The sequence below is a fragment of the Pezoporus occidentalis genome, unplaced genomic scaffold (genome assembly GCF_034315485.1).
Source record: "Pezoporus occidentalis ecotype Australia unplaced genomic scaffold, CSIRO_AGI_Poc_V1 ctg28, whole genome shotgun sequence".
Taxonomy (NCBI): Eukaryota; Metazoa; Chordata; class Aves; order Psittaciformes; family Psittacidae; genus Pezoporus; species Pezoporus occidentalis.
This window is the reverse complement of record NW_026914718.1, coordinates 3,673,073-3,700,658: the sequence shown is the minus strand read 5'-3', so window position 1 is coordinate 3,700,658 and position 27,586 is coordinate 3,673,073. Positions and strand designations below refer to the sequence as shown.

The window sequence follows — 27,586 nt, the reverse complement described above, 5'->3', positions numbered from 1 at the left end:
AGCTTTCCGCTGCCCTTCTCCCTCAGCGACTCCTTGCACACATCTGCAGCTTGTGCATCATCAGCCAGGCAGCGGGACTGCAGAAGGACAGGGACCCAGCTCTGACCTCTCAGCTTCAGCCCAGAGCTGCCAGCACGAGCTCCTAAATGGCTCAAGCTGCTCTCAGACTTTAAATAAAGACTTTAAATGCTTTTATACACAAAGCTCGGCGCTGGAAACTGGTTAGCCAGCTTTAACGATGAATCAGTTTGATGTTGCTGTATTTCCTCCAGACCTTTGGGGCAAGAATGCCATACAGGTGTTCTGGCTTTCAATCCACGCGTTTGATAAGAGACGGTGTATGCAAGCAGGCTTCCCTTGTGATAATAGCACCTTTTCACCCCTTCCCCAGGGCAGCTAAGCTCATGGCGAGAGCTAATGCTCATCCTGCAGGTACATCGGCATGTTGCAACGAAAGAGGAAATGTGAATATAGCTGTCTCATTTCATGAACACAGAAGCTGCCATGTGCACACACAAAAGGAAGACAAGAATAATTTTCTCCCAGCCTACACCACACAGGATTTGTTATCTCCTGACAAACACGGCCTAAGCAATTGAACTAGCTACTTTCCAGGGCTGCAGGTGCAGCACCAGCCAGGCAGTACACCCAAAACAGAGCAGCAGAAGACTGTAAAATATATACATTTAATGTTGTTAAGCTCTTCCAAATAGCAACATGCTGCTTAAGTAATCTCTGTCTAAGCCCTTGGCTCCTATTTCCCATGAAACCTTAAACAAACCTTTTATTGAAGAAGAAAAAAATCTTTTTGTCTAAATTGCCTCTTCTCCCCAAGATGCTTCAGTTCATTGTGCCTGACCTTCTCTAGCTACTCAACAAATACTTGTATTTTAACTTTCATAGTCTGACCTTTCTTACTGTCAGCCGCTTGCTTGTTAACGCTGACTGCACCCCCCAAAGGCCTCTTGGGAAAAATAAATAGCAAATTAAACTTTGAAGGACTAACAGAGAAGAGATGCTTTGGCTTACATTGCGTGAATCTCCGTTGTACCCTCAAAGGATGCAATGCATTAGTTCCATCACCTCTCCTCTCTTTTTCAGTGCCAAAATCTATATGTAGAAACCATTTCTCACTGGCTACATCTGTCATATTGTTTCCTCATGTCAAAGCAGTTGTTGCATTAAATAAACTTGATGCGTCTTGTCATTAAATTCTCTGATATTTATCCTGTGCAAGACGGAAGATGGGAAAGGCTGCTATTGATCATCGGGCTTTATAGGGACAGAATGATCTCCTGCCTGGGCCAGAACACTTGAGTTTTATATACTTATTCATCAATCTGTGTATTTATTTATGCAGGTTGCATTCCTATTATAGTAGTGATCCATGACTACACCAAAGTCTTATTTTGATATCATAACACAAAATAAGCAAAGCATTTGAAGAGCAAAAATTGATTGCAAATGGATGCAAGAAGACACAAATCAAGGGACATCCCTTAGATCCTTTCTAACAGTTTGGAGCAAACCTTTTTTCACACCCCTTTGGAGTTCAAGTGATGTCTGTACTATGGAGCTCTATGGCCTGGAGGGTAACTTGGATTTATGCAGTCTGCTAAAACCTTGCAGTGGGTGTCACTACTACATTTAACCTACATAAACACTCAACTGTTCTTAGCTCTTCAGGAAGGGCTGAATCTGCTGGATTTGTTCACCTAATGCCTGCCCCGTCTGCAGCAAGAAACAAATCCTTGGTGGCTTTAGGGTAGATGCACACAGAGGCTTTGGTCTTTGAGAGCAACAGTTGGGAAAAGACAGTATCTGTTACCCAAGAAAATAAAGCTATTTCAATATAATACTTATAGAATACAGTTATTTGCAATGCTATTGGGACTTTGGAATTCATCACATGACAAGAAGAAAGAAGGTGCTTGCTGGTTAGGAGCAGTATCTGCATCATTTGAATTTCTGACATTCTTGTAGGTACAACTGAATTTTTTAGTGTAACTACACACGAGACTGGACAACTTAACACTGGTAGAATTCCTTCCTAAAATACTGCCTTACCCCACTGAAAAGAGATCGAGAGCAAAGAAATAGGAAGAAATTTTCCAGCAAATTAAAGTGTAAGTAATATGAAATATTGATCTGAAATCATAAGCCCATGAGAATCTTACATCAAAAAGCTTCCTGAGCTGGACAGCACATCCTTTCACATAAAGCAGTACAATCTTCTCCATGATACCTGCTCCCATCAGCTCCAGTCTGGTTTATTATTAATTACTTCTTACAGATGCAGCAGTAGCTGGGAAAGCTAAACGGGGTGGTATATCTGGCAGATTTTTTTCCTTCATATTAATCCCTTTTATGTCTGAATTAAAGCCAGAGGCTATGGAAGTTAATTCTATGCTGGCCACACTAGAACTGTAATAACCTGTGAAAACTGCAACCTTGAAAAAGAGAATTAATCACTGCGTGCATGTATGGGCTTGTGAAACCAAGCAAAGGTTTACATCAGTAGGAAATGCATTTTTCTTACGCTGATTGAAGGACGTGAATGTACGTGCTCGCCCATCTTCTTGGCACTGTGAGACAGGGATTAAAAAAATAAACCTTTTTACCATCTTTCCAGACGGAATTGGACTTGCCAAGCCATTTGAAATACAAAGGTGAAAGATTTATTTGTGGAGGATTATATTAAGGGAGGGAATTTTATAAAGCCAGGCTGTTACTGAGCCAGTGCAGAGAAAGCAACGGCTGGCAACAAGGCTGGCAGTGTAGTTACCCCCAGCATGCAGCTATGTTCCTGCCCCAGTCAGTGCCATTAAATTCAATGCAGAGGCAGTACAGAGTCAGAGAAGACTGCTGGTGGTCCAGGAAGCTTACAGCATGTCCTGGGAATAGGTTACTGAAAAACCTCTGAAGCTAGGACAGGATTGTCATCTCTCTGGCATGCAGGAGCCTCCATACAATCCCTGATCCGAGGGCACAAACCCCTATCTAAACACTCAGCATTACTTGTAAGACCCCAGTGGTTAAAGTACCCAACAGGGGACCCAGATTCAGCTTCTTCTGCTACAGATTCAAATTCTTCTCATGTCTCTCACGCATTCATCCACCTACCTACTGAGCAATCCCCATTTGGGCAGTGGGTTGTGTAGCTGGCAGGAGCCATGGGGGAAAGGAGGCTGAGCAAAAAGGGAGACTGATGCTATCCTGGCAGTGACAGCACTTAGCTGGGGCAAAATCATAGGCAGTCTGATCTGAAATAGCATTCCTCATACTGGTATATGTGTTTGACTTGTTTTATCCTAGACAGTCAAACGCTGAAGGAGAACAGTTCCAGGCAGCACGCACTGCACTGCTTGACACCTGTGGTCTTTGCTTATTTCCTTCTTCCAGACCCCTGTTTAGATCCCTCCCTGTAGTTGGCCAAAAGCAACCTGGAGGTTAGGGTGCTCTTTCAGGATCTGTGGGATGCAGGACTAAATTCCTTTGCCCTGGAATAGGAAGTGATGTGATAGCTCCATTCTTAGGTAAATGCTCAAACTATTAGACCATTACACAAAACAAAGGAAGCGGAGCTCCCAGATCACTCTGTTGCCAAGCTTTGTTCTCAATTACTTTCCTCCTGCAAACACATTAATTGTAGTCAGAGACTTCAGCATTAGACCAGAACCTCTCTGTCTCATTTCTGAATTGCTGATGTGCTAGGTAAGGTGCTAAGTAGGCAGACCCTAAGTTCTCCAGAGTGAGGGCTGCTTCTTGCTCTGTATTTGGGCTGCATCCACACAGAGACATTCAAATACCCTTGAGGATCTGGATCTAATTACCTGTTCAATATCACAGAATTCTCCAGTGGAGCAAAGAACCAAGCAGAGGAATTTCCAGTCTTTAGTCAATTATTAATCTGTAAGAACATCAATTCCCAGGTTCCTATCTTTAATAATTTATTTTTGACTAAAAAGACCTAAATTATTAAGATGAGACCCACTTTGAATTCTCTGTCTAGCTATTGAGAATTGCTTATTTTCATGATGTCTATTAATTATTTCCACTTGTTTTCCCTTGGCAATGCAATAAGTTAAATGGTTTATATAACTTTGACCTTTACCCCTACCATTTCCATTCAAATTCTGCCAAACGTTTCCCATACTCAAAAAGCAAGCACGTATGTGCTTTGAAAAATAAAACAGGAAAACAAAATCATATACAGTCTCCACAAGAAATTATGTTTCTGTAACAGCACTTCACAGATCTCCTTTATAGCTGCTTACAGATGATGTAAAAATGATGTTGGTTATGCCTGCAGCCAGAGAGCATTCCTAGCTATTTAGAAGATACAGACAATGTGACAGCTCAAATCCTCAGTGACAGGCCAGTAAACTGCCACGACCTACACCACGATCCATGAGTTGAGACCCTACTTATTGTAAAGGAACATGCCCCGACAGAGCAACTTTTCAGTGACAAAACTCTTCCAGAGTCTTTCAGGAAACATCTGTCAAGGCTCCCCTGCTGCCTCTGGGTTTTACTACCAGCAGGCTTTCCCTGCCCTGTTGCAGTGCATTGGACCTCACATGAATTTGCCCATGACTCACGAGAGCACATGCCCTTCCTCAACACCACGATCCTTACACTCAGGTCTCAGTGCCATCAGCAGCACACAGAGGAGGACTGCAATTCCTCCCAGGTTAAACTGGCAAACGTCTGTAAGTTCAGACTCAAGTAAAGCAGATCAGATGTCGGCAGCTTCAATTCATGGGCACTTTCATGAGCTTTTGTTTGTTACACCCGTGGCTTCTGTAAGTACACATCACACCAGTCACAAGGGAGAAAGTTCAGCAGAGGGGGTTTGCTTATCCTCCCTGTGCTGTCTGCCCTCTCCACGGCCCCACAACAGGTTCATTTCTGGGGAAGGGACTGAGGTGTGAGTCACAGGCGAAGCAAAGCCAGCTTGTGAGAGGTCACTAAGTGCTCAGGACGAGTAACGGTGTGGACCAGGAGATTAAAGGAAAGATGGAGAGGGGCTGAAATGAAGGGACCTGCCTCCCAGACTGAACTCAGTAGGCAAATACATGAGGCAACAAAAATTTCCCAAAATCTACACCACACTTTTCGCTAAATTAGCATGGAACTTGCTTTGCAACTCAGAGTAAGTCACAGAAAGCAAAGGAGAGCTGTAAAGCAGGACAGTCTTCTACTGCAGCCTCCTGCCACGAAGGGGCCAATGCCACATTACTCAGAGAAAGACACACCAAAACTTCTTTTCATTTTTGTATGGGAACACCCACATTCAGAAAAGTAAAAACCAAACCAAACCAAAGACCCCCAAACCAAAGCCAGTTTCTTGCTGAGGGTGCACTCAATCCCACTGTCCATGTAACCTACAAAGACATTAAACAGCACCGGTCCACAGCACTGGTCCCAAGACCAGCCCCTGAGGAACACTGCTCATCACTGGTCTCCACTTGGACAGCAAGCCACAATGAGAGCTTACACTCTTTCTATAAATAAGAAACAAAATGATGGGTATTCTCATTATCCATAGAAACACCCAATTCTCTTCTAACTCTCACTGCAGTCTTTGCTTTGCTTCAGGCTCACTGTTTAGCTGAGCTCCATGTTGCACTTCACCTGTAGCACGCTCCTGCCCCACCAGGGAGATTTTATATGTGATGGGCATGTTGTGGCTATGTCGAGGCAACACCAAGCCTCTACATATGCTGAGTGATGATACCTGTCACACCTGCCAAAACACAGAGATGATGCTGCATGACCACATCTTCTACTGTAACTACATGTTCAGTTTTGCTGAGTGTTGAAAAGCTTCATTATGCTCTCCATGGCCTGTTTATCTGTAACTTAAGAAGAACCAGCCTCAGAATATGCCTCATAAAAGCAAGACCCTTGATGTGACAAGTCAATCAAATTTAAAAGGTTACCTGAGGGGTTACTAAAGGAGGGCGCTTAAGGATCACAAAGCACTTATTAGATGCTCAGAATTTATTTGCAGAGGGTGACTTTCTGGAACTACTCCTTCTTTACCTTTCCCACAATGGAGCTACTGCTTCTCTAATTTAATAATTTATACATCTGGAAGTATTTCCTAATACTTATCCTTTAAAGGCTGATCTGGCAGAAAAGGATGAATCAGTGGTTAGGATACTGCCCCAGACTCAAGACTCATGAGGTACCCACTCGGAGAGGGATTTTAAGCAAATCACTGAATCTCTCTATTTTCATTCAATGCATCATGATGATAACAGGGCTAGCTCACAGGAGTGTTACAAAGATGTATTCTCTGGATCACTGTGGCAGCTGTAGTCACATAAACCTGCAAAATACATTGGGGGTAGAAGAGGGCAGAGAACCAGTAGTCAGTGTTGAAGAGAGACCCTTCAGCCTTTCACATGCTATTAAGGTGCGCTGCTGGCTGGGTATTCAGAAGCAGCTGTGAGAAAAGTCCTGATCCACCTAAAATACACAACATGACTGAGAGCCCTGGGATTAGGATTTAATTCTTTGTCTTTAAAGAAAGAACAGCACGGGCTGAAGCAGATTTTGGGATCTTGTCCCAGGGACAGGGCTGTCAATCAACAGGTACAGAATAAATCTGTCCAACCCCAAATGATCTTACACCATCACGTAGTATTATAAAACATATTTGCCTTTCCACTCCATAGCATAGAGTTATACAAGAACCCTGCCCCCACTGCTAAGGCATTGCACAGCCCTGCCTGCAGTTATTAACTGGGATTGTCTTTCTGTTACATGTCCAGGCTTTTCCTTTCTGATGTGGACTGGTTTGATTCCCACAAACGAGCCTGCGAGCAAACGATTACGCTCTTTGCATTTTATGCAGAGGGATGGAAACCAGCCTGCTCTGTCCAAACGGCTGGATGCTGCCTGGAGAGAGTGTGGGAACTGCAAAAAGGGGACTTTTCTCGTCCTTTACTAAAGTTTGGTGCTGGGTATGATACGAAACTCCTCGAGGAAACATGCCAGTAAAAACCACGCAGGCCTGAGCTTGATTACAGTCTGATTCTTTAGCATCTCAATCATCTTTTAATTCAGAAAGGATGGGTTCACTTACCTTTTTAATTTTAAATAAACTAAGCTTTATGGCACTTGGGAGAAATCTTGAGCTTGAGTAACAGACACAGAAAATTACCTTTCAAAATGTCAGTATGCAGCGTGGAAGTGCAGTCACAGAGTCACAGAATGGTTTGGGTTGGAAGGGACCTTAAAGCTCACCCGGTTCCAACCCCCTGACACAGGCAGGGACACCTTCCACTAGACCAGGTCTTCCCAAGCCCCATCCAACCTGGCCTAGAACACTGCCAGGGATGGAAGCCACAGCTTCTCTGGGTACCCTGTGTCAGCCAAGGGCACTCTCTATCCCAGTCTGTTAATCAGCTTTTTATCTAAGGACTACAGTGTCCAGCCTTTTCAGATTTCTGATTCATTTACCCATTTACATATACCTGGATCATCTTTATCCATGCATTATCTGCTTATATGCACTCTCTTTACCCTAAATATCCCACCTGCATAGCCTTATGATAACCCTTCAGATATCTAGGGAAGGCCTTGGAGCTATGAGGTAAGTGAGCTATATCACCATCAAAATGAGGAGCTGAGCACTGCTTAGGTAGGTGTAGCAGCACTAACTGCTTGGCTCTACCCTTGCAGAGCTAATTCATTTCCCAGATCCTGTTAATAGAACATGGAGTGAAAAGTGTGGAGTGAGTTGGGTAATTTCCGTCCTACAGAAAGGTCAAAGCTGGGAAAACACTGGCTACAGTAATGGGCAAAGGTTATTGTTACAAATACTGCTTGTTAATTAAACATGGAGCTTCCCATCACATCTACTGGAACAACTCCACTGACGCTGGGAGGAGTCGGGTTCATGAGACAATCACTGTGCTAATGAGCAAGCAGTCCCAGAAAGAAAATAAACAGTAATGGGAAGCCTTACTGTACAGAAGATGGAAGTAACATCAAAAGCAGGATGTCTCCAGCCTTGAAGGTGAAAGTGGGTCACCTCTACCTTACCCCAAGGCAGTACTGATGGCTGTGACAGCCTTCTTGAGTTTAGTCTTTTGGATATGAGAATATTGGCATTTTTTGGAGGCTTTAAACATTTTTTCAGGAGTACATGGAATTCCAATGTTTCTCTTAAAGCCTCAGCTCCAGGGAGCAAGCGAATGTGTGAGAGGTTCAGTCTTCATCTGAAATGAGAGAGTTTCTAGTCTCATAGCTCTGCAGAGGAAAATATGGGACAGGAAAAAAGAATCCCAGAAGAATCCTTAAGGTTCAAAATCAGTAGGGCAAAAAGGTCCAATCCCTGTTGGCATGAAATGATAGTAATGCCAGCTACAATCAAGAACCGTACAATACTTTTGTCAAGACAAAGGTATTAACGCAGCTGCCCTGGCACATTTTCCAGCTTTCACCCTCCCAGTTCTCAGCATTTAAATGCTTTCCATTAGCAACAGGCTTTGTCTTCCTTCTGCCAACAGAGACTGGAAGCTAACTTGGCAGAGCACAGCACCCACCATGCTCTTCATTTTGGCTATAGGTGAAGAGACCTCTACACACAGAGCCAAATTCTCCCTTCACTTGATTGTCCCGTCTAAGTCACCCTGTATTCTCCCCTGGTGAAAGAGCAAACATTGGCACGGGGCTTCGAAATACTCTGCAGCTCTTCAACATGAAAGATACTGTTAAAGAGGAGGGGTAATTATTAACCCCTGAGCTAGAGGAGACTGTCTAAGAACTTGGAAGCAAACCTAAAACTTGTGAGCAAGATCAAACTAGTCACCTGAGGGAGGGTGGAGGGGGACAATAAAATTTTATTTCAGAGGGCAGGAAGGCAACAGCAGTCTTGTTAGTGCATGCTAGTGAACGTACCCATTTCTCTCATTTTCCATCTGAAAATTAAGGTTATTATAAGGCATATATTTCCTTTGTCTTACTTCACAAAAACATCTGGAGCCAGGCTCTGCTAAATGATACTTAGCATCTCACAGCTTGTGCCTCTAGGTATCCTATTAAAACTGGTCCCACGTTTATTGGTTTACGCTCACTGCGGTGTGGATGTCATGTTCGCACATATCTGACTAACAACTGATAAACAACGTGAACAGAGGGAGCCTTTGTGGATGAAGATGATTTGCTATTTATCAGGTACATTTATCTCCTGTGTTTGCTAGAGCTCAGTTGTTCTCCCCCAGGGCTCAGAAACAGTGGTTGGGTGCCCTGAGGCTGGACCCGTCCTTCTCCAAAGCCTCTGTCTTGTACTCTGTCTGCTTCTCACGTTTCAGCAACACCTCAAAGTCCCAAACAGGACCATAGAATGATTTCGGATGGAAAGGACCTTAATATCACCTAATTCCAATCCCCCTGCCAACATCAGCTTGCACTTTACACAAACTAAAAGACATTCTATGGCTTAAATAACTAAGAAGCAAGCAAACACTCTTCTCTTCCTCCGCCATCCTTTACCTGCCTTCCAGCTCTCTGCCCTCCCTGAAGCTCCAGGCAGCAGAGTGGTGGCCTTTCCTATGTCTACCCATCCTGGCTGCATTTGTACACCTCCTTCATCACGTTTCTGCTCCTCTACTGCACAGACCCCTGCTGCTTCTCTGTTGGACCACACTGCTAGAAAACCACAGCCTCTATGTGACTGACAATGGGTCCAGCCTCCTTGCTAATACCCATAGGGCAGGAGGCATGATCCCAGCAGGGCTGTGTGGGACAATGAATAAGGGACTTGTAAGCAACACTTCCTCTCTCTCTCTCCCCACTCCCCTGCCCCCCAAAAACCCAAACCCAACACTTTAATCTCTAGCATCCAAAAGGAATATTTCATTTCCCATCAGACCCATGCTCGCCTGTGCTGGTCATGGTGACCCACAGGACATGCAGCAGGAATGCCACATCCGTTGATGCAGAGTAATGATTACCAGGACTTTACCTCCTAGGAAAGGCCATGGCCATTCAGGTAAATGGAGATGAACTTTGAGTTCAAGCATTTCAAAAACCAAACGAAAGGAGTGTGTACTTTGAATCAGAATATAAATAAATGTTGGGACAGGAAAACTTCCTGTTATTTAACCTGCTATAGTACCATGTCAGCCTGGTTGCATCATCTGAAGTAGCTGCATGGGTGAGTCAGAAGGGGAAAAAGGAAAAAAAAAAAAAAAAAGGAAAAGTAAAATACAAATCACATTGTTCAAATTTTACCTTTATTTTTCCCATAAAGTTATGGGAACCTGACCTGTTTCATCCCCTAGTGTTTATCCCATGCTTCCTAAGAAATGGAAACCAGATCTACTTCTTTTGCAACAAGGCTCTGATCTAGGATGAATTATACTTTCAGCTCTGTCACCAGCCCCATCTACTATGCTGGGTGGCAAATTATTCAACCACTCCGTGCTTCAGTTTCATGGTCTGCCCAGTGATGACAGTTTTGCCAACCTCCTTTGAAGCAGCTCCCCATGATATCTTTATGAGAAGGCTCATTTCAAGACGAAGCAGAGCCTTCCCTCCTGATCACAAGAGGCATGCTAAGGCTTCCACACACCAGTTGGGTGGCATCAAATACAAAAGGACACTGCAGTTAACCTGGTTTAGACCCGCTGCTATAGGGAAAACAAGCAGTTGAGTGAAGTACAAGGAGTGAGTGTGAAACAAGAATGGGATCTCCCATTCCAGCAGCAGAGATCTGCCCTTTCTTCTGCACCCGGGAGCAGGAATGTCTCCTACAGTCACACTGACACAGACCAAATTAAATAGTAGCCCTCACTGTTCTCCATAATTAATATTCTTTCCTCACACTGCCTCTGCCTCCTTTGATGACTTAAACACCAGCTGTAATGAGCTTAATGCCCTCTAAGCTTAAGTCTCTTTCTTAGCCATAGCTTCAAAAACCCCCAAACCCTTTAGTTTGTTCCATGACTTTCAACCATGTTCTCCCCCTTCCACAGAGTACAAACAAATAAGTTGTCAAACATGATCTGCTCCCTTTTGGGCAGAAATCCCACATCTTGACACAGTTACAACACACTTGAATGGCTCTTTTTTACTCACTCATTGGGTTCCAGTAACATTTAAACATGTCACGTAGGGGAGCAGATCACCAAAGGTGATTCTTTAGCAGTGTTTTCAGTTACCATCCACCACAATGAAAGGATAGTCAACAGTGCGCTGACAAGGGGTGGTGGGGGGGAGAGGTTAAACTTTTATCCCCAGCAGAAACGCTTCCTCCAGCAGGATGTTCTGGAATGAAGCCACTGTTGTGTCCCTATCACCGATGCAGCATTATTAAAAACAAATAAAGTACAAATCCCACCCACTGGATGAACTCCCTTAACGGGAACCTCTGTCCATCTGGACTGAGCTGCCTTCCAGCACAAGCGGCTTTTGTTTCATGGAGCCTGCCACGTATTGTAAAGCTGAAATTCCTGTTTGGACTTAGAGGACAAATCCCAGGACAGCAGAGCAAAGGAAAAAGTAGCAGCAAAAAGAAATACTCCGAGGGGAAAGCATCAGCTGCCTCATCATTACAACACAACCACGCACTTATTTTATTGCTGTTTATTAATAAACGAACAAATCATAAGAAATAAATTACTCTTTCAATTGTTTTTCTTCAGGAAAAGGAATTCCATTGCTCAAGGCAAAATCCGTTACGTCTTCTTCTATTTTAAGACACTGTTCACATATCTCTTATTTGTTCCTACACCTTCTGAAAGTTGTTTCATAATATTGTTTCAATCAGCATTCATAATAGCCATTAAGTGAAAGAAGAAACCAAGCAGGAAACATGTGCGTAAAAGGGTGTTTTGATAAATAGCAGTGATTTGCTAAGGAGTAAATGAGGGCGAGTAACAGCAATGTGCTACTCTGGGGCTTAGTCAAAAAGGTTGCAAATAGTTTGGCACAGGGAAAGGTTCACTTCCTAGGAGACGTACAGGAAAGGGGGAAAGCATATAAAGAAATCCCAGGCCAAGAAGAAAACAATCTCACTTGCCCTTCCAGAAGCCTTCTGCTTTTTTTAATCCCTGTTTTCACTAATTTTATCTGGTTCCTTACTGTCCAGCACCTACGCTGCCCTTCACACTTCCATGCCTGATGAGTCTCCCTGCAAAGGTGTGGATTAACATGGAGTAGCTCCTGGTCAGGTGTCCCAGAACCAAGGAAAATATCATTAACCACCAGTGCAACCAAAAGGATGTGCTTGACACACTGCAGATTTGCAGTGGGCAAGAAAGCTGTTCTGTTTCTATGGACACCTCACCTGGCTTTCCCAGCCAAAGAGCTTTTCCTCATTCATGCCTGAAATATTTCTCTCCCTTCTCCTACAACACGGGTAGGTCCATCACACACAGCTGTCATGAAAAGATGGGTTTCCTCCTACCTCTCCTAAAACTAGACATTTTCAGGTGCATTGCATCCACTAGCACCTAATAAAGCAGCAGCACCTCTTTTCTTTGGATTGCTGGTAAAAGCTACATAGCTACATTTTAGAAAGCATTCTAAGGAAGTCAAGTGTGTTTTTCATTAACAAATCAATGGAAAAGAAATTGGAATTGGACTTTTTCTACTTAAAACATGCAAATCCTCTCAGGATTGCATCTCTCATTTAGCAACTACAGGTATCTGTACATGCACTAACACCGGGGCAGGCAGTCTGTACATTTATCACATAAATCCTGACAAAACTACCTGTAATATTCCAAATGTCAAGGCTGCTGTTAAAAATTAACAAACCCCTCAACAGCGTTTAGGAAAAATAAACAGAGCCACAAGGGTCTTGCCTATTTTTCAGAGCTGGAATTTCTTCTCCCTAAACTATGCTTGTACAGCAAGAAAAAGTTTATCCCATATCAGCACAGAGGTATCTACTACTCAGGGTCTTGCAAACCACACTCAGACCTATATATGCAACTCAAGGGGTGAGATGGCTTTCAAATGCCTACAAAACCAGGCTCTTCCCAAACAGTGATTGGGAACATCTTTCCAATGGTATTTTTTTAATAACAGATGCATTTCTCATAATCAAAATAGAATCATAGAATGGTTAGGGTTGGAAAGGACCTTAAGATCATCTGGTTCCAACCCCCCTACCATGGGCAGGGACAACAGCTCTCTGGAAGAGTTTAGAGGAGCCTAACCACAGCCTACTTCTACGTCAAGGAAGGTAGGCACCTCCAGCTGTACATCTTCAACTGAGGAGATCTCCAAAGCTGCACTAGAGCAAAAATAGGCCAGGATTTGTCTCCGCTCAGACAGTGTGTTGAGGTGGCTATCCTCAGCTTGTTATATTAATACCAGCATGGTCCCATAGCACATACATGGCTGAGAAAGCCATGTCAGATCCTGCTAACATGGTGGCACTCAAGAATTTCAGTGCTACGAGACAATGAAAATGAAGCTTGTGCTGTGCCCGCATCCTTTATGGCGATGACAAAAGGATGTGCTGCCAACCATAGGACTGCTGCCCTGCCAGAGAAATCCACACACGGCAAAGAGCTGGACTTGAGGAAACTGTGCATCTAAATGGACACAAAACTGTGGAAATGGTGGAGAAAAGGAAGGGATATTACCTGGAAACTTAATGCCGTTAGAAGTACAGGACACAATACATGCCAGCTGCCTGGGTAGGATCTGGCCATCAGGTATTTAAAATCACTGTTCTGTACATAAGGGCTATTCCTGGGATTCTGAAGACCTTCGAGTATACATTGCTGCTCACTTGTTCTTCCTTCAGGGTTCAGGTAATAGTCTCATCCTGGCAGCTCTCTGCAGTTCAACAAGACTAACTTAGTTTGTATTTGTTTGGAAAATGACCCTTAATAAAAGGGCTATAAACAAGATGAATGGCTACGGCTCAGGAAACTGCAAATCACATACAATACACTGTCAAACAAATGCACCGTGACAGACTTCTCAAAGCAAAGCAAGCCTAGAACAGTCTGTATGTTTTGTGCAGGACCCTTAGCATGGGGTGCGGTGTATTGCACTAAAGAAGTGTGCTAAAGTGGCTTAATTTGTGAACTGCTCACTTGCCCAATGTGAGCATAGTAAAGAGCCATGGTTATCAAAGGGGACAAAGACACACAGGCTGGTTTTTATTAGGATTTCAAAAAGAAATGAAAATGTGCAGACTTTGGACACTTACTGTCCTGCAGGCTGACATCAGATCTGTAGTCACAGCTCACAGAAATCGCTACAGGACTTATCTGCCATCATCTCCAGAGACAGCTCCTCTGCCAGCATTACCCGCAAAGATGCAGACATGATACTGAACTCATGGAGAGTCCCTTATCTGGTGTCATGAGTAGTGCTCAAATAAATCCTTTTCATCTGGTCATTAGCAGAGGTTAGACATTCAATGGGGGCACGAATCAAAGTGAACATCCACAGTACAACAGTAAAACAGAGTTAGAAATCCTTTCCAGCCTCTGGGCAGAGTAAGGATTTGCTTTCATAACACCATCCACAGGCAGCTAACGCGGAGCCGAGATCTGTTAGTGATGGCTGGGTTTGACTCTGCTCAGAGGCTCTCATTCAAGCTGGTATTTTAAATATCACACTTCCCCTTAACCCCCTGATGACTTTTGGGACATGTTTGTTGCAATGGTAGGTGTTCTGCTGCTGGGGTAATGACAGGCACTGTGAGAAGGGCAGCCATCCTCTCAGAGGCAATCGGCTGAGCACTTCAGACTGCCTGAAGATCACTGCTTCAAGGGTATAAACAGAGGGTGACTGCTGAATCACTTCAAATGATACTGCCCTGCAGATGGAGGTGACTGTGAACCTTTTTCTTGGCACCTGTGGCCCAACACATGGGAGATGTAGCAGCCAGATCTGCCCCAGTAGCAAAGAAAGTGAGGATTTGGTGTGCCAGCAGGATGGATCTCACAACCCGATGCAGAAAGCCACGTTATGATTTACGTTATCTTCTCAGGCGGAAAGGTATTTGTTGTATTAATCAGGAATTCCTGCATGGCTTTTTCCACTTTGTCAGTAAATATCAGTTAAGCTTCTTTACCAGAACACAGTCTCTTGATGTTTTATGTTGAGAATTAGTATCGCACACTCTTGATACAGGGATGAAAAGACAGAAACCTAGTTTGACTCAAGGCTTGACCTCTAACATTGTTATAACTGTATCCAGCAGCATGAATCAGCACTGCTCAGTCGCACTCTGAAGTGAAGGGAGAAAAAGACCCAACACACACTCATACCTCCCCATCTCCCTCAAAACCTGTCAAAACATTAACCTTCGATAGAACCCCAATCAAGGCACCAAAACAGCTCTTGGTTGTGGAAGCATTAGCACTGCTATTCTATATATAGAAAATACCTAATATGTACATATTAACATATGAATAATTCATCAAAACCATGAATATATTAATAGAATATATTAAATTATATTAAAGAATTAAATATATATATAGCATTAGCACTGCAGTACCTTAAGGCCATGTATATAAAATAGAAATCACGTCTCTGTGTGTGTATGAGAAAAATACACAATTTTGCCTGGAATATTTCTCAGCTTGCAATTTGATCTGTAGGTCTTACACTGGACTGAACTCTCCTGAATGCCTGGGGCTATGCAGGGAGCCTGCAGTCATGTGTACAGCTTGGGGATCCACTCCAATAACACCTAAAGGCAAATGGCTATGTCATCAGGAGCTGATGGATGTAGCCAGCTCCTGCCTCACCTAAAGTTTGAGGTTGAATGATGGAAAATACACCTTTAGAAATGCCCTTTTTATTCACAGAATGGTTTGGGTGGAAGGGACCTTAAAGACCACCTAGTTCCACCCTCTGCCATGGGCAGAGACACCTTCCCCTAGACCAGGCTGCTCCAAGCCCCATCCAACTTGGACCATTCAAAGCTATGTGAAACCAGCAGTCCACATTTCCCAGGTTTGGGCAGCACTTCTGGAATGGTTTTGTTAAACTGGTGATCCCAGGGTCCATTTCTTATTTCAGCATGTATTTTGTTGTAGTGTTCCTAGAAAGTTAGGGGCTTTCTTACTGATAGCTGGCTGATAGCAAACTACAGTACGAATGGGGAAAAAAAGATATAAAATCATTAGGGAGACCTTTCTGGATCTATTCAAAATGGCTTCAGAAGGCACCAGAGATGTTTCTAGAAGGAAAAATCTAACATAAAATTTCAAAATCTGTTCAATGTTGAAAGGAAAATTAAACCTCCTGAACATTGGTTATTCTTTTCATTACATGCGGCTTTCCATTTGCAAGCTTTATTTTTACAGTCTTCACAAGGTCAATGGAAGGGGAAGGAGTTATGTTAAACCCCCAACTCTTTTGTTGTCATCCTGGGGGTATGACATTTTTATCTGTAAGGATCGGGAGGAAAGGGTTGTGTCCTCATGCTAAAGAGGCTAATGAGGCCCATGGGAACACAGCTCTGCTGACTTCCAGTGCTATTTACATTGGAGCCACTCTTCATTTCCTGGTCTTAGCAAGGTTTGAAAAGAAAAACATTGCTGATCAACAAAATATTATCTGCACTCCAAGATAATACAGGCGCTAATACACGTTAGAATTTGACACAGGACATAGCAAAACCACACGCATTCATCTCTCTCTATAAAGGTACTTTCTTGCAGCGTCTGACAAATAACTTGTTTCAGCTACAGGAAACACAGGCTCTTGCTAAATGTCTGTAAATATCCTTAGATATTTGTCATTAACAATGAGATAAAACCAAGTTTAAAGAAAGAAGTAGTTTGCTGAGGGTTTGATTTGTTTCCCTTTTTAGAAGGCAACTGAGCAGGACTTCTGTCTTTGAAGTACTAGCAGTAGGCTAGGCATGGATAAACTTTCCACTGAGATAAGAGGAGCCTGAAGTCCAATCTTACCAGGGCAGTGAAAGCAACCAGAAAAACTGACAAAACTCAGTAACTAATGACTGATGAGAATAACCCTGTTTGGGTAGGAGCAGCCAGGGAGGAGGGTGGTAGTACTGGAATTGAGACTGGAATTGAGACCCAAAAAGTGACCAAAAGCAAGATATAACCAGCTTGAAGGGAATCCCAACTGCACAGACAGGACCACACGGCAGGGAGTGCCGGCTGGTTTAGAAGCTTTTCTAATAGCACTTCTAGGGAAGAACAATACAGCAATGGAACACTCACTGTAGCCAAGGACAGCCTTGTATTATACATGCACTTCACAACACAGACCCATAGTCTCTGAACCTGCTCTACCTGATCTTTATGACTCTGAACAGCCACCTGTGTTATCATAGCTTTTACTCTGCCAGACACGTATCTTTGTTACACCTTTTGGGGGCAATTCACGCTAAGGCTAGGTACTGCAAACATAGGATTTCATGGTTTGGTGTAAAGATCTGCTTGTCTCATCCCGTCACCTGAAGGAAGATACAGAGCAGGTAAGTGTGGAAGAGCAGCAGCCTGAACACAAAGGCTGAGTGGCTTTGGCTTTAGGTGGAAAAGGGGACCAAAAATAAAGGCAAAACACACATCCTAAAAGTATGAGTGGGCATATTCTGGGCTCGAAACCCAAAGACAGATCCACATATCTGAATCTAGGTATGCACTGAGTTTGCAGAGGTTTAGAGTAACACAGGACATTGCTGAAATAGTTTAAAGAGCTCTGCAGTACGTAACACAGCTGTGACCAGAGGGACTTGTCTGGATGCTAATATGAGATTCATATGCTGTCAGTACAAGAAGTACCTATCATCTGTGCACAGACCTTAGAAAGAGGTAAAAATTAAACTGAAATATATAATAATGTTTGTCATTTACAAAACAGTCTATTTAGATACTAACATGAAAATACTATATATGTTATGAATGCTTTACTGTGAGCATACAGTTTGGACTGCAATATAATATCATGCCATGATTTACACTAGGAAACAAACAGCCAGGGAAATGGTTAAGGAAAACAGATCAATGCCTTTTATGAGGCCTGGGAATTTAATAAGCCACAGGATAAATATTGACAAGCTGCAGACAGGTGGAACAGGTTTGTAAAAAGACATAAAATGACTGTTCTAAGGTTCAAGAAACCTTGAAGCTTACCAACGGGTTGTACAAGATAAGTTCTTGGCACGTTCTCCTCTTTCTAAGTAAGGTCAATCAGGCTCAGTCTGTGCAGAACTGCGATGACTTTTAATGTTCTTCTGAAGTAATGCTGCCATCTAGATGTAACTTCCTTACCCATGCTTGCTGCTCACTTAAGAGCTGCTGCCGTCCCGATTAGAGCATAGCAAAACCAAAGCATGCTGAGTGCGTGAAATGGATCTGCAACCGAAGGTCTGAGCCTGCCCTCAGGCAGGTGCTACTTCAGAGGGGAACCAGGTCTACTTAAATGCCTCAGCCTGCTGGGGCAGGTGAAGGATGGGGTCCCAAACTGCAGTGGGGAACAGAAGGAAGCGTCACGGCAATTAGCATTGGTGGCCTGAATCTTGTTTCATCCCAACTATGCATGAGAAAAGATTAAATACTACTTTAAGGCCACCATTAGTGGTTGCAGACGCCTCACCTTGGCATATATGCAGAGAGACTGTGAGGTCCTTTGAGCATCTGTGTCAGCAACCATTTCTGTGCAGGAGGCAAGTACTTCCATTCCTGCAGTCTAGCTGGGGAACTGAGGGCAAGGTGGTCTATGACCAAAACGCTGAGCCATAGACCACCACCATCTACAACTTCGTGAGAGTTACACAGCAACACAGTTCTAAAGCTTTGGGGCCTGTTTCACTCACAGGTGCTGTACAACAACAGAGGTTAAAGATATATAGATATATATATATACACACACACACACATCCATTTGTAAGCTGAAACACCTGCCAATGGGATGCTTTCATGTTGACATAAGCTGCTGTGTTTCACTGGTGAGCTGTGAGTTTGGTGGATCTCGAGAAACTGCAGATTCGATCCAAGCCCGAGTTCTTAAGATTTCTTAGAGCCTCTCTAGCACCACAGTTTTAACAACATGCTCTTCCAGAAGTAAACTGTTTTCATTCCAGGCACATGCATGCTCCCTAAATAGGCACAGATCTAGATGGGAGGAGGAAAAGGTTATGTTGATTTTTATAGCCCTTACCCTTTATCTAAAGGGCACATGAGATGACTTCTATTATGAAGCTCTGACATTGAGCCTCTTCACGCATGTTTGCATTTCCTCACTTAAAATATGGAAATAGCATTTGATCTTCTAATGCCTACAGAAGCAGCTCTGATTTGCACTGCTAGCAGAGGGAATAGGGTGCTGCCCATCCACAGAGCCCCATGCTGCTTGCGTGCCTAAGACAGACTGGAAATGTGGCACACTTTCCATGTAACACTTCTAATTCATGTACACAAATAAGCAATGTAACTGGCTATTCTGTTTACTCACTGCTGATCCAATACAACTGTAAAATAGTCTGCCAGACTTTAGAAAACTAGCTGTTCAAGCTCCAAACGTATGACTTGCACTGCCATCAGCCAGAACCAAAGTGATCAGCAAGTCCCAGCCTCAGCTTGAGTGGGTAACAGTTAGGGAAACCATCCTGGTACAGGTTTGATGCAGAAATCAATTCAAAAGCATAACCAGGTAGGCAGACTCCCCACAGAAAGCAAGATCATTCTTACAGTCTATATAAAGGTGTATCTCTTCGGATACACAGCAAAGTTTCAAGTAGGAAAAAGTCAGGAAACACAAGAGCAGAGTTTTGCTAACACTGAAAAGGAAAAACCCCACCAAGAAAGGGACGATGTTCTTTTTGCAGAGTCTGGATCTTCTTCACAGCACTTGCAAAAGCGAATGGAAAAACATTATAGGCACCACAAGCAAATTGCTCAGGATTAGCAGCATCCTACAGAACCTGCAAATAACACTGGTGCTGCTGGATGAGGCAGAACAAACACAGAGACACCAGAAAAATCACAGAAATGGCTATTTTTCAGTGCCTGCAGCACTGTGCGGTTCCATAAATAAAGAATTCCCCCCTTCCTCCCCCCAGAAAAGGCCAGTTTGCTATGACTCCTTTTGGCAGCCCACAAAAGGGCATGATTCCTTCTGAAAGCCAAGGTGTGATGTTTGCCCCCTCTGCTGCAAACGGGGCCCTGCCTCCCTCCTTCTCCAGGTTTACTTTTACAGCAGGAGCAGCCTCGCAGGCAGATTTCCTGCCAGCGTGGTCACACTCGGTGTGGGAACGCCGGACGCAGACAATGAGTGTTTAATAAAAGCTTACAAGGTTGGGCTCTTTCTGTTTGGGTTTTGGTGGGGTTTTTTTGTCTTTCGTTGTTTTGAACTTGGGCTCGTTTCATCGCTAATGCAATAACCGATTGCAGTTGAAGTCAAATGTGGTCAGAATTCAAATAAACCTACAAAAGTCCTTTCTGGGAAGTTACAAGGCATCAGAGCAGCCAAAAATTTAAATACATAATCCCCCATGTTTCTCAAGACAAACAAATGGCTAGCCCAAGGGTTGCTAAAGAATTCAGGGCAAGGCAGAGCAGAGGCGGCTCAGAGCTGTTGTCTACTCCCAAAGAATGCTCAGCTCATTGCCTTTATCTCCCATCTCCTGTGACTACCTCTTGGTAGTCACCATCAAAAGGACAGTCTTCCTGTAAGCTGCCCATTTTCCAGAGAGAGAAAAAATGTGCATCTTCCATATTTCAGAATAAAGAGGTTAGAAAGAGAATCGAAGGCAGCTCCAGAAGAGCATCCATTATCTCTCAGCATTCACCAAAGCCACACAGAACATCCCAAGCATTCACTAAATCACGCATTATGAACCTAGCATCACTGGAAACTACAGGGACAAAAGCAGATTTCATGGTTTATGGGGATATTTTCCTCCAACTCTCTGTATGGCTTCAGTGGATTAAGGATTCTTCTCTTTAAGTTTGTGATAGTTTCTCTGGTCTGCTTTAAGCGCTTCCAACAAAGCTACTTAATCCTCTAGCTTCCTTCCTGCATGTGGAAATATGAAGTTATGCTGAACACAGCAAACAGGCATCTTTTCACAGGTTTTAAAATGAACCAGTTTCCCATAAAGAGCAAGAAAGTATCTGTAGAAATCTCACAATGCTTTTTCTTGTGGTTATTTGAATGGGTTCAGTTATTTAAAGAATGCGTCTTCAGAGAGGGCTCGCCTCTCAGGTTTTGCTGTCACCACCTCTTGTTTTGGCAGTTTCTACTCTTCAAGAAAGTAAATTGAGCGACCACTGTTAAATGAACTAAGGATTGCAATTCCCTGTGGGCAAACATCCACATCACTCATGCCACTGCTCTGACTGGTACTGACCCATCAGCTGGAAACTCTGCACATACAACAGAGTAATGCATTACAGAAATAAAAACATAGTCTGTCCAGAAAATGGTTAAAAACCCTGAACAATGTTAGGGCAGTGGAGAGAAGTCTCTATTTCTATTGTCAAGATGCATCTCTTCTTTGGATAAATAGACAAAATCTCTAAGCCCAGCAGTCCCTAGAAAAAACTACTTCGATGGACAAAATTCACAGAATCATAGAATAGATAGGGTTGGAAAGGACCTCAAGATCATCTAGTTCCAACCCCCCTGCCATGAGCAGGGACACCAAAAATATGAGTGTGGAAGAACACTGTATGAAAGGGTATGTGTGTGGCAGGAAGATATTTGTTTCCATCAGATGATTTGCTAGATACGTTCTTCACCTTTACACTGAGGTAACTCCACTCAAGCTGGCAAGTTCCTACTAGTGGCTGATGCAAACCACCCAAGCCCTAGCAAAGGCATGCTTCCGTTGATGGCAAGGGGGTTATTTTCTCAACTGCCTATCTGCACGATGAGAGGTTTTCTTAATTTCCACCTCCCTTTTGTTTCCTGCCAGTTCCTGTGGTGGTTAAAACCCTGTGACTTGTGACCGGTTCCCTGGGGGCTGGATTTGCAGACAGCGGTCCCACCAAACCTAACCTGGTGCTGAAGTCAGGGGTGCACACATTTAATTCATATCCTTTTACCAAAGATTCAAATATTAGATAAAGGTGAGCCAGAGAAGAACAAACACCCAAACCCAAAAATTTCTTTGTGTAGAACCAGAACTGAAGTCACTAATTTTATGCTCCTTTGATCATTTTCTCTTTCCAAAGACCATGTAGAAATAGTTTACTCGAATTCACCTACACGCTCTACACCACTGAAACTCCCTACTACTGCCTCTCCTCAAGCAGGATTGTCCCATCTTCAGAGGATGTTCCTCTGTACCGTCACGTGAACATTTTCCATCAGGATTTTGTCATGGATGTGTGCATTTCCAACAAAATCATACTCGGGGTAGAAAGCTTAGCAAATACTCAGGATTAACCTTAACCTTCATTAATCTCCAACTAAAAGACTATCTCAAGCGCTGCTGTGGTACAACCAGCATTCCCTTTGAGGGGGTTGCAAGGTCATTGCTGTTTTCCTTGGAAGCCACTAGTGCCTCAAGAGCCTTCCCATACCACCAGCTGGTCATGCTGGCACAGGAGGTGCTGGGGTTTCTGCACCCCCAGCCACAGGGGAAAGGCACCAGTGTAACCGCACAGACTCTTGGCCCCAGGAGCAGGGCAGGACCCCTGGGGAACCCCTGCCACTTCCCTGTGGACCTCCCTCCCAGGTGATCCCTCCCTTTAGCTCACCAAGGGATGCTGCATACCAGGGCAACTTGTCTCTCCCCCCTGGAGGGCTGTAAAGGTTTGCTGCCACAAGGACCACACAAGATGAAGCACACACATTTCATACAACAGATTGTCCTTGCCCATGACATTTCTGCTACACCTAAACCACCAAATAACAGATGGTAATGACAAAACCTTGTGCAGAATGAAGAAATCAGCTGATGTGGTAAAAGCACTGGTCCATAACAGGGCCCCGGGTAACGAGACCATGAAGAGAGTGCGCTTAGGTCACCCCATCAGATTATATCATACTCAGTGCATCATTACACCTGACATTTCATCTAACCTGCTTAATACCTCTACTGATAGTATGCTGGCCACGCTGCTCAGGATCAATTTCTCTTGTTATTAGGCATTTTTTCCCTTATTGTTTAATCCCAAGTCTGTCTCACTGTGGTCACTCAATGATTAAAAACCCCATCTCTGTTGCAGGAGGAACACCAATTCCTTTGTCCTACTGCAGTTATAGCTTAGGGACTATGATGTCCTATCTACCTGACATCCCTTCTTTCAAGGACTGGGTAGTGGTTTGGTCCTAGGTTGTGACAGAGTTGTAGTGCCTTGCTTGATACAGAGATGCTGCCTTCTAAAGCTAAAGAGGGCTATGTAAATAGTTTATCATGAAGAGAAATCTATCATACGTTACAGTTATTGGTGCCTGGGAAACAGCTGACCAAATAAAATCTGAAGCACATTGCTTTGGTAGCTGGAAAATACATGCCATGATCTGCCTACATTAACACAGAAAATGCTAAACAATAACATGGTCTGCATTAAAAATAGATTAATTTTTCTGAGCATAAAAATCCTTTATATTTAAGTAAACTTTCCTGGTTTTATTATCTAGAGGAACCCACAAGTTAGACAAGGGACCTACTCAATTCTCCTTTAATGTGGCACTACAGTCCTTCATCTTCCCTGGTACAAATGGATGGGGAGGGGCTGAAAGCCCAGGAAATGAGGAAGAGGAAAACAAGTTTTTCCATGAGGTGGAACCAAACTGCTGTCCAAGGACCCCACAAAAGAGCATGAAAGGCCTCTCCTTCTACTCAAGTCTTTCACAGATTCCCCACTTAGAACAACTTTCTTAACTTAAGGCACATGGAATAGGGAAGGACATGCATTTGCCATGCAGAGTTCCTGAGTAAAATCCAACACTCCATGGGATAAAAGCCTATTTGGTGTGCTCTCACTCCCAGTCTCTCACCCTCGTGTAAGTAACTCTGAACACCACATGTCTATGGCTGCAGAGACTGTCTCAATAACTAATTCTCACCCAAGTCAATAAGGCAGAAGTATTCCAGATTTGTTCTAAGCTGAGTAAAATTAAAATTCAGTATCATTTACATTTTAATCTACCCAAGTTTTCATGGCCTTGGTACAGAAAGGAGATAGAAGACATCACATCACACAGGTAAGGAAATCAGAAGAAACAATACTACAGAATCCAAAAGCTATTTCTTCCGTAGTAAGGAAAGACTATTTACATTCAGTATTTCAACTGCTGAGGGTGTTGACAGAGAGAGTCAATAATTCAGATCTACTTCAACAGTGTGCAATAGTCTGACTTCTTGGCGATGTCCTACTTATATCGACAGCGTTAGTTTGTATTTTCCAGTGGTCAGTTACTATTGGTTTCTGATGCAACTTTCTCGCTCATGATAGGAGCTATTATCCAGCAAGGCAGCCAAAACTGAACTGTTTCCATGATAAATCCCACCCACATCTGAGGTTACACATCGCAGCTGGTACTGTGATTTTACAACTACTAAACAGCAGAGTCAGCCAGAGCAGTTACAAGTTCAGCAGTGCGGTCTCTGTTCTCACAGCAGTATTTGCACCGAGCCCTGGGCTCTGTAGTGCCATGGGAGAGATGCTGGCCAGGCATCCTGCAGACCCTCTGGAGAAGTTGGCCCTGCCAAGGCACACAGCTGGTTTAAGGGAGCCCCTCCACCACCTTAGAGGGATTAGGGGATAATCCTTTCCCTCAGAGTTCACATCATTTTTCCATCACAGACTCATTACTGTCAGTCTAAGATGCTGAATTACTGACTGCCTGCATCATACAGAGCAAGAGACTGGACAAAGCATGGACCAGAAGTGATAACAACTCCCAAAGCAAAGCCATAACCTATAAAGGGTTATATCCAGCCAGATCACCTTCCTGGCAGCTCAGTTTAACAGCCCCCAGGCTTGCAAAACCTCTACTCCATCAGCAGGACTGGCTGCAGCTGTTTCAGTTGACCCTGAAAGGCTGAATAAATGAATCCCTGTTTCCTTCACTGGAAATCCACATGTGTGGAAAGGTGCAGCCCTTATCAGCAAGGGGTCTTCCACAGGATGAGCTGTTTGCAACAGAAGGAGTTAGAGCTCATTGATGGAAGCGGAATGAGAGACTTTCTTAGTAAGCCTTGACTGCAAGCTGTACAAGAGTGTGATCAATATTGCCAGGTCTATGACAGCAACAGCAGCCTTTACAGTGTGCTCTGGACAACCTGTTCCTCAAATTAATTGTTCTAAATTACTGTCCTCTATGCGGCAGCTACTACTGCAGTATTACTCCTACAGCTATTTTGCTTTTTCTTTTCCTTCCATACTAGATGTCTTAGTACTGCTCCAGCCCTTTTCATTTCCTCTCCTGAGAGAGGCAGAGTACCAGAACCACCAAAAGCAAAATCAAAAGTGCTATGTTAAGTAGGATGATTTGGCAGGGAATATTACACACTCTTCCCTCTCTTTCTCAGTCAGACCACAAGTTTCATCACAGGATGTCAGCAATCCAAATTTTTACCCAACCCCAAAAAGGACTCGTGAGTTCTTCCTCTCTGAAGGTGGGGCTAACCCCATCGGCATGTCCCACACAGCATCCTGACTAACAGTAAGCAACCTCAAGGCACTCACAGTGCGTTTTTAACAACCCTACAATACACTTTTCTCAGAGCCGTCTTGGGCAAGCACAGCAGCAGCACAGGCTGTGCTGCAGTGACACCCCGCAGCACTGCTCCAAATGGGCACAACACATGCCCTGACCTGGCTTCTGCTGCCATTCACAGGCACATACATGACCTTGCCCTGGCCACACACAAACCTGCTTCTGCAGCACTCCTTCATCCCACCAAGCAAGCACCTAATGGTACGCAAGATGTAAACCCCCACATAGAGAATAAGTGGCAAGGAAGCTACTTCTCCTCCCTGATGTATAAGAGCAAGGAGAATCTGGATCTGGTGCCCACTTTCTCTAGTCCTTTTTAAGTTATGAGGTAAATATCAGTCTGCATTGATTACTAAATGAAAGGAAACAAATGGCTTTGCCTTCTAAACTAATTGTAGACCACAGGCTGCTAGCAATAGTGATGCATTGCCTTGAAAGGATTGTCTAGGAAAGCCAAAACCAGCAGCTACCTCTGGCCCTGAGCACCAAACTTGCTTGTCTTCCTTCCCCCAGGACTGCACAGGCCCAACTGAATACAGGATTTCCCAGGCTCCCCATCCTCAGCTAAGAGGCCCTTACAAGGTGCTAGCACATGTAATGAGGAATGCAGAGGACAGAGCACATCAGACGTCTTGGAGGTAGGATACGGCAAAGATGTCCTCTTCTGAAAGTAGGTACCAGCACTCTTTGCAATTGTCACCAAAATCAAGTATTTCCAAAATGTTGTGAAGGATACCCTTTTGTTGTCTTATTCAAAAGAGTATCTAGAGAGTGGTACCCAAGCTTTGGGATACCTTCTGTCACCCCACTCCCTTTCTCCCTCCTCTTTCTCTCACATATACATGCACAGATGAGTACCTAGCCCCTGTGCCAAGACAAACCTGACCTCCAAAGAAAGAAGAAGAGGCAAAAACACACTTATATAAATGGCCTAACATTAAGATTTCCCCAGGGACTGTATGCTACAAATCTATTCCCTGAAGGAATGCAGCTCTTCTCCCAGAAGTCCATTCCATGGACAAGCAGTCCAGCCACTGCCTATCCCAATTGCCACAGGTCTCCTGGGCTGACAGGAGCTCCTGCGGACAGAGTGGGCTCCCTGGAACAGGTCCTTCCTCATTGTGAATAGCCCTGAGCTACTCTGTAAAAAGGGATCAACCCCTGTTTGGAAAAGGTGAGACCACAAAGGCAACAGAAGTTACAGCCAAGCCACATTAGAGTTGTTATTTCTTTTAAACCCCAGCCTTTCATCTAAATTGGCTTTTGCTTCTGCCCAGAAAGTACCAGATCTTCTCCCCACCTCTGAACAAGGCCCAGCCCTAACCTCTGCCACTATAACACACATGCATTGGGCACGGCAGAGGCAGTACCAACAACACTTATTTCCTAATGCTGTTTTCCTCAGTGCTCTTTTTGAGGCACCACTGTAACATTTAACAACTTCCACACTCAAACACAAGAGCAGACCACACTCTGGAATTCATAGGAGCCATCTATCAGGCACAAGGGTGATTCAGAAACCAGCTTGCTTAGTATTACTCTTGTATGTCTCCATATATTTAGAAAGCCCTCGACCCCATTTCCGACCAAAACACAAAAAGATAGGAATAACTTCCTGCACCAACCCAAGAACCACATTAAATAAGCTCCTTATCACCCATAAATACAGAACAAAACAACTCAGATAAGCTTCCCTCCACCAGTGCCCCTGAATAAAACTGATAGAACTTTACCTGATTAATTCAGCAGCTCCTATCCGCTCCTCCAGCAAAGAATTCCAGAAACTTCAGTCCACCCAAAACACCTCTCAGTCCTCCCTCCACTTGAAAACAGCCTAACAGCCCCTCTCTACTAACAAGCATCACCTGAGCGAGCCTCCTGCCACAAAAACAGCACCTGCAGCAATCACACCGGGGCTTCTCCTTCCTCCCCACCC

At 43.9% G+C, this 27,586-nt stretch overlaps 1 long non-coding RNA gene across 1 annotated transcript; it reads right to left on the bottom strand.

The window, feature by feature from the left end:
• Positions 1-672: 672 nt before the first annotated feature.
• LOC134167184 (uncharacterized) lies at positions 673-27,445 on the bottom strand. Its single transcript, XR_009966130.1, has 2 exons — positions 27,384-27,445; positions 673-1,228 (listed from the first exon to the last, which is right to left on the bottom strand). It is a non-coding gene; the product is annotated as an uncharacterized LOC134167184 (long non-coding RNA).
• Positions 27,446-27,586: the final 141 nt, after the last annotated feature.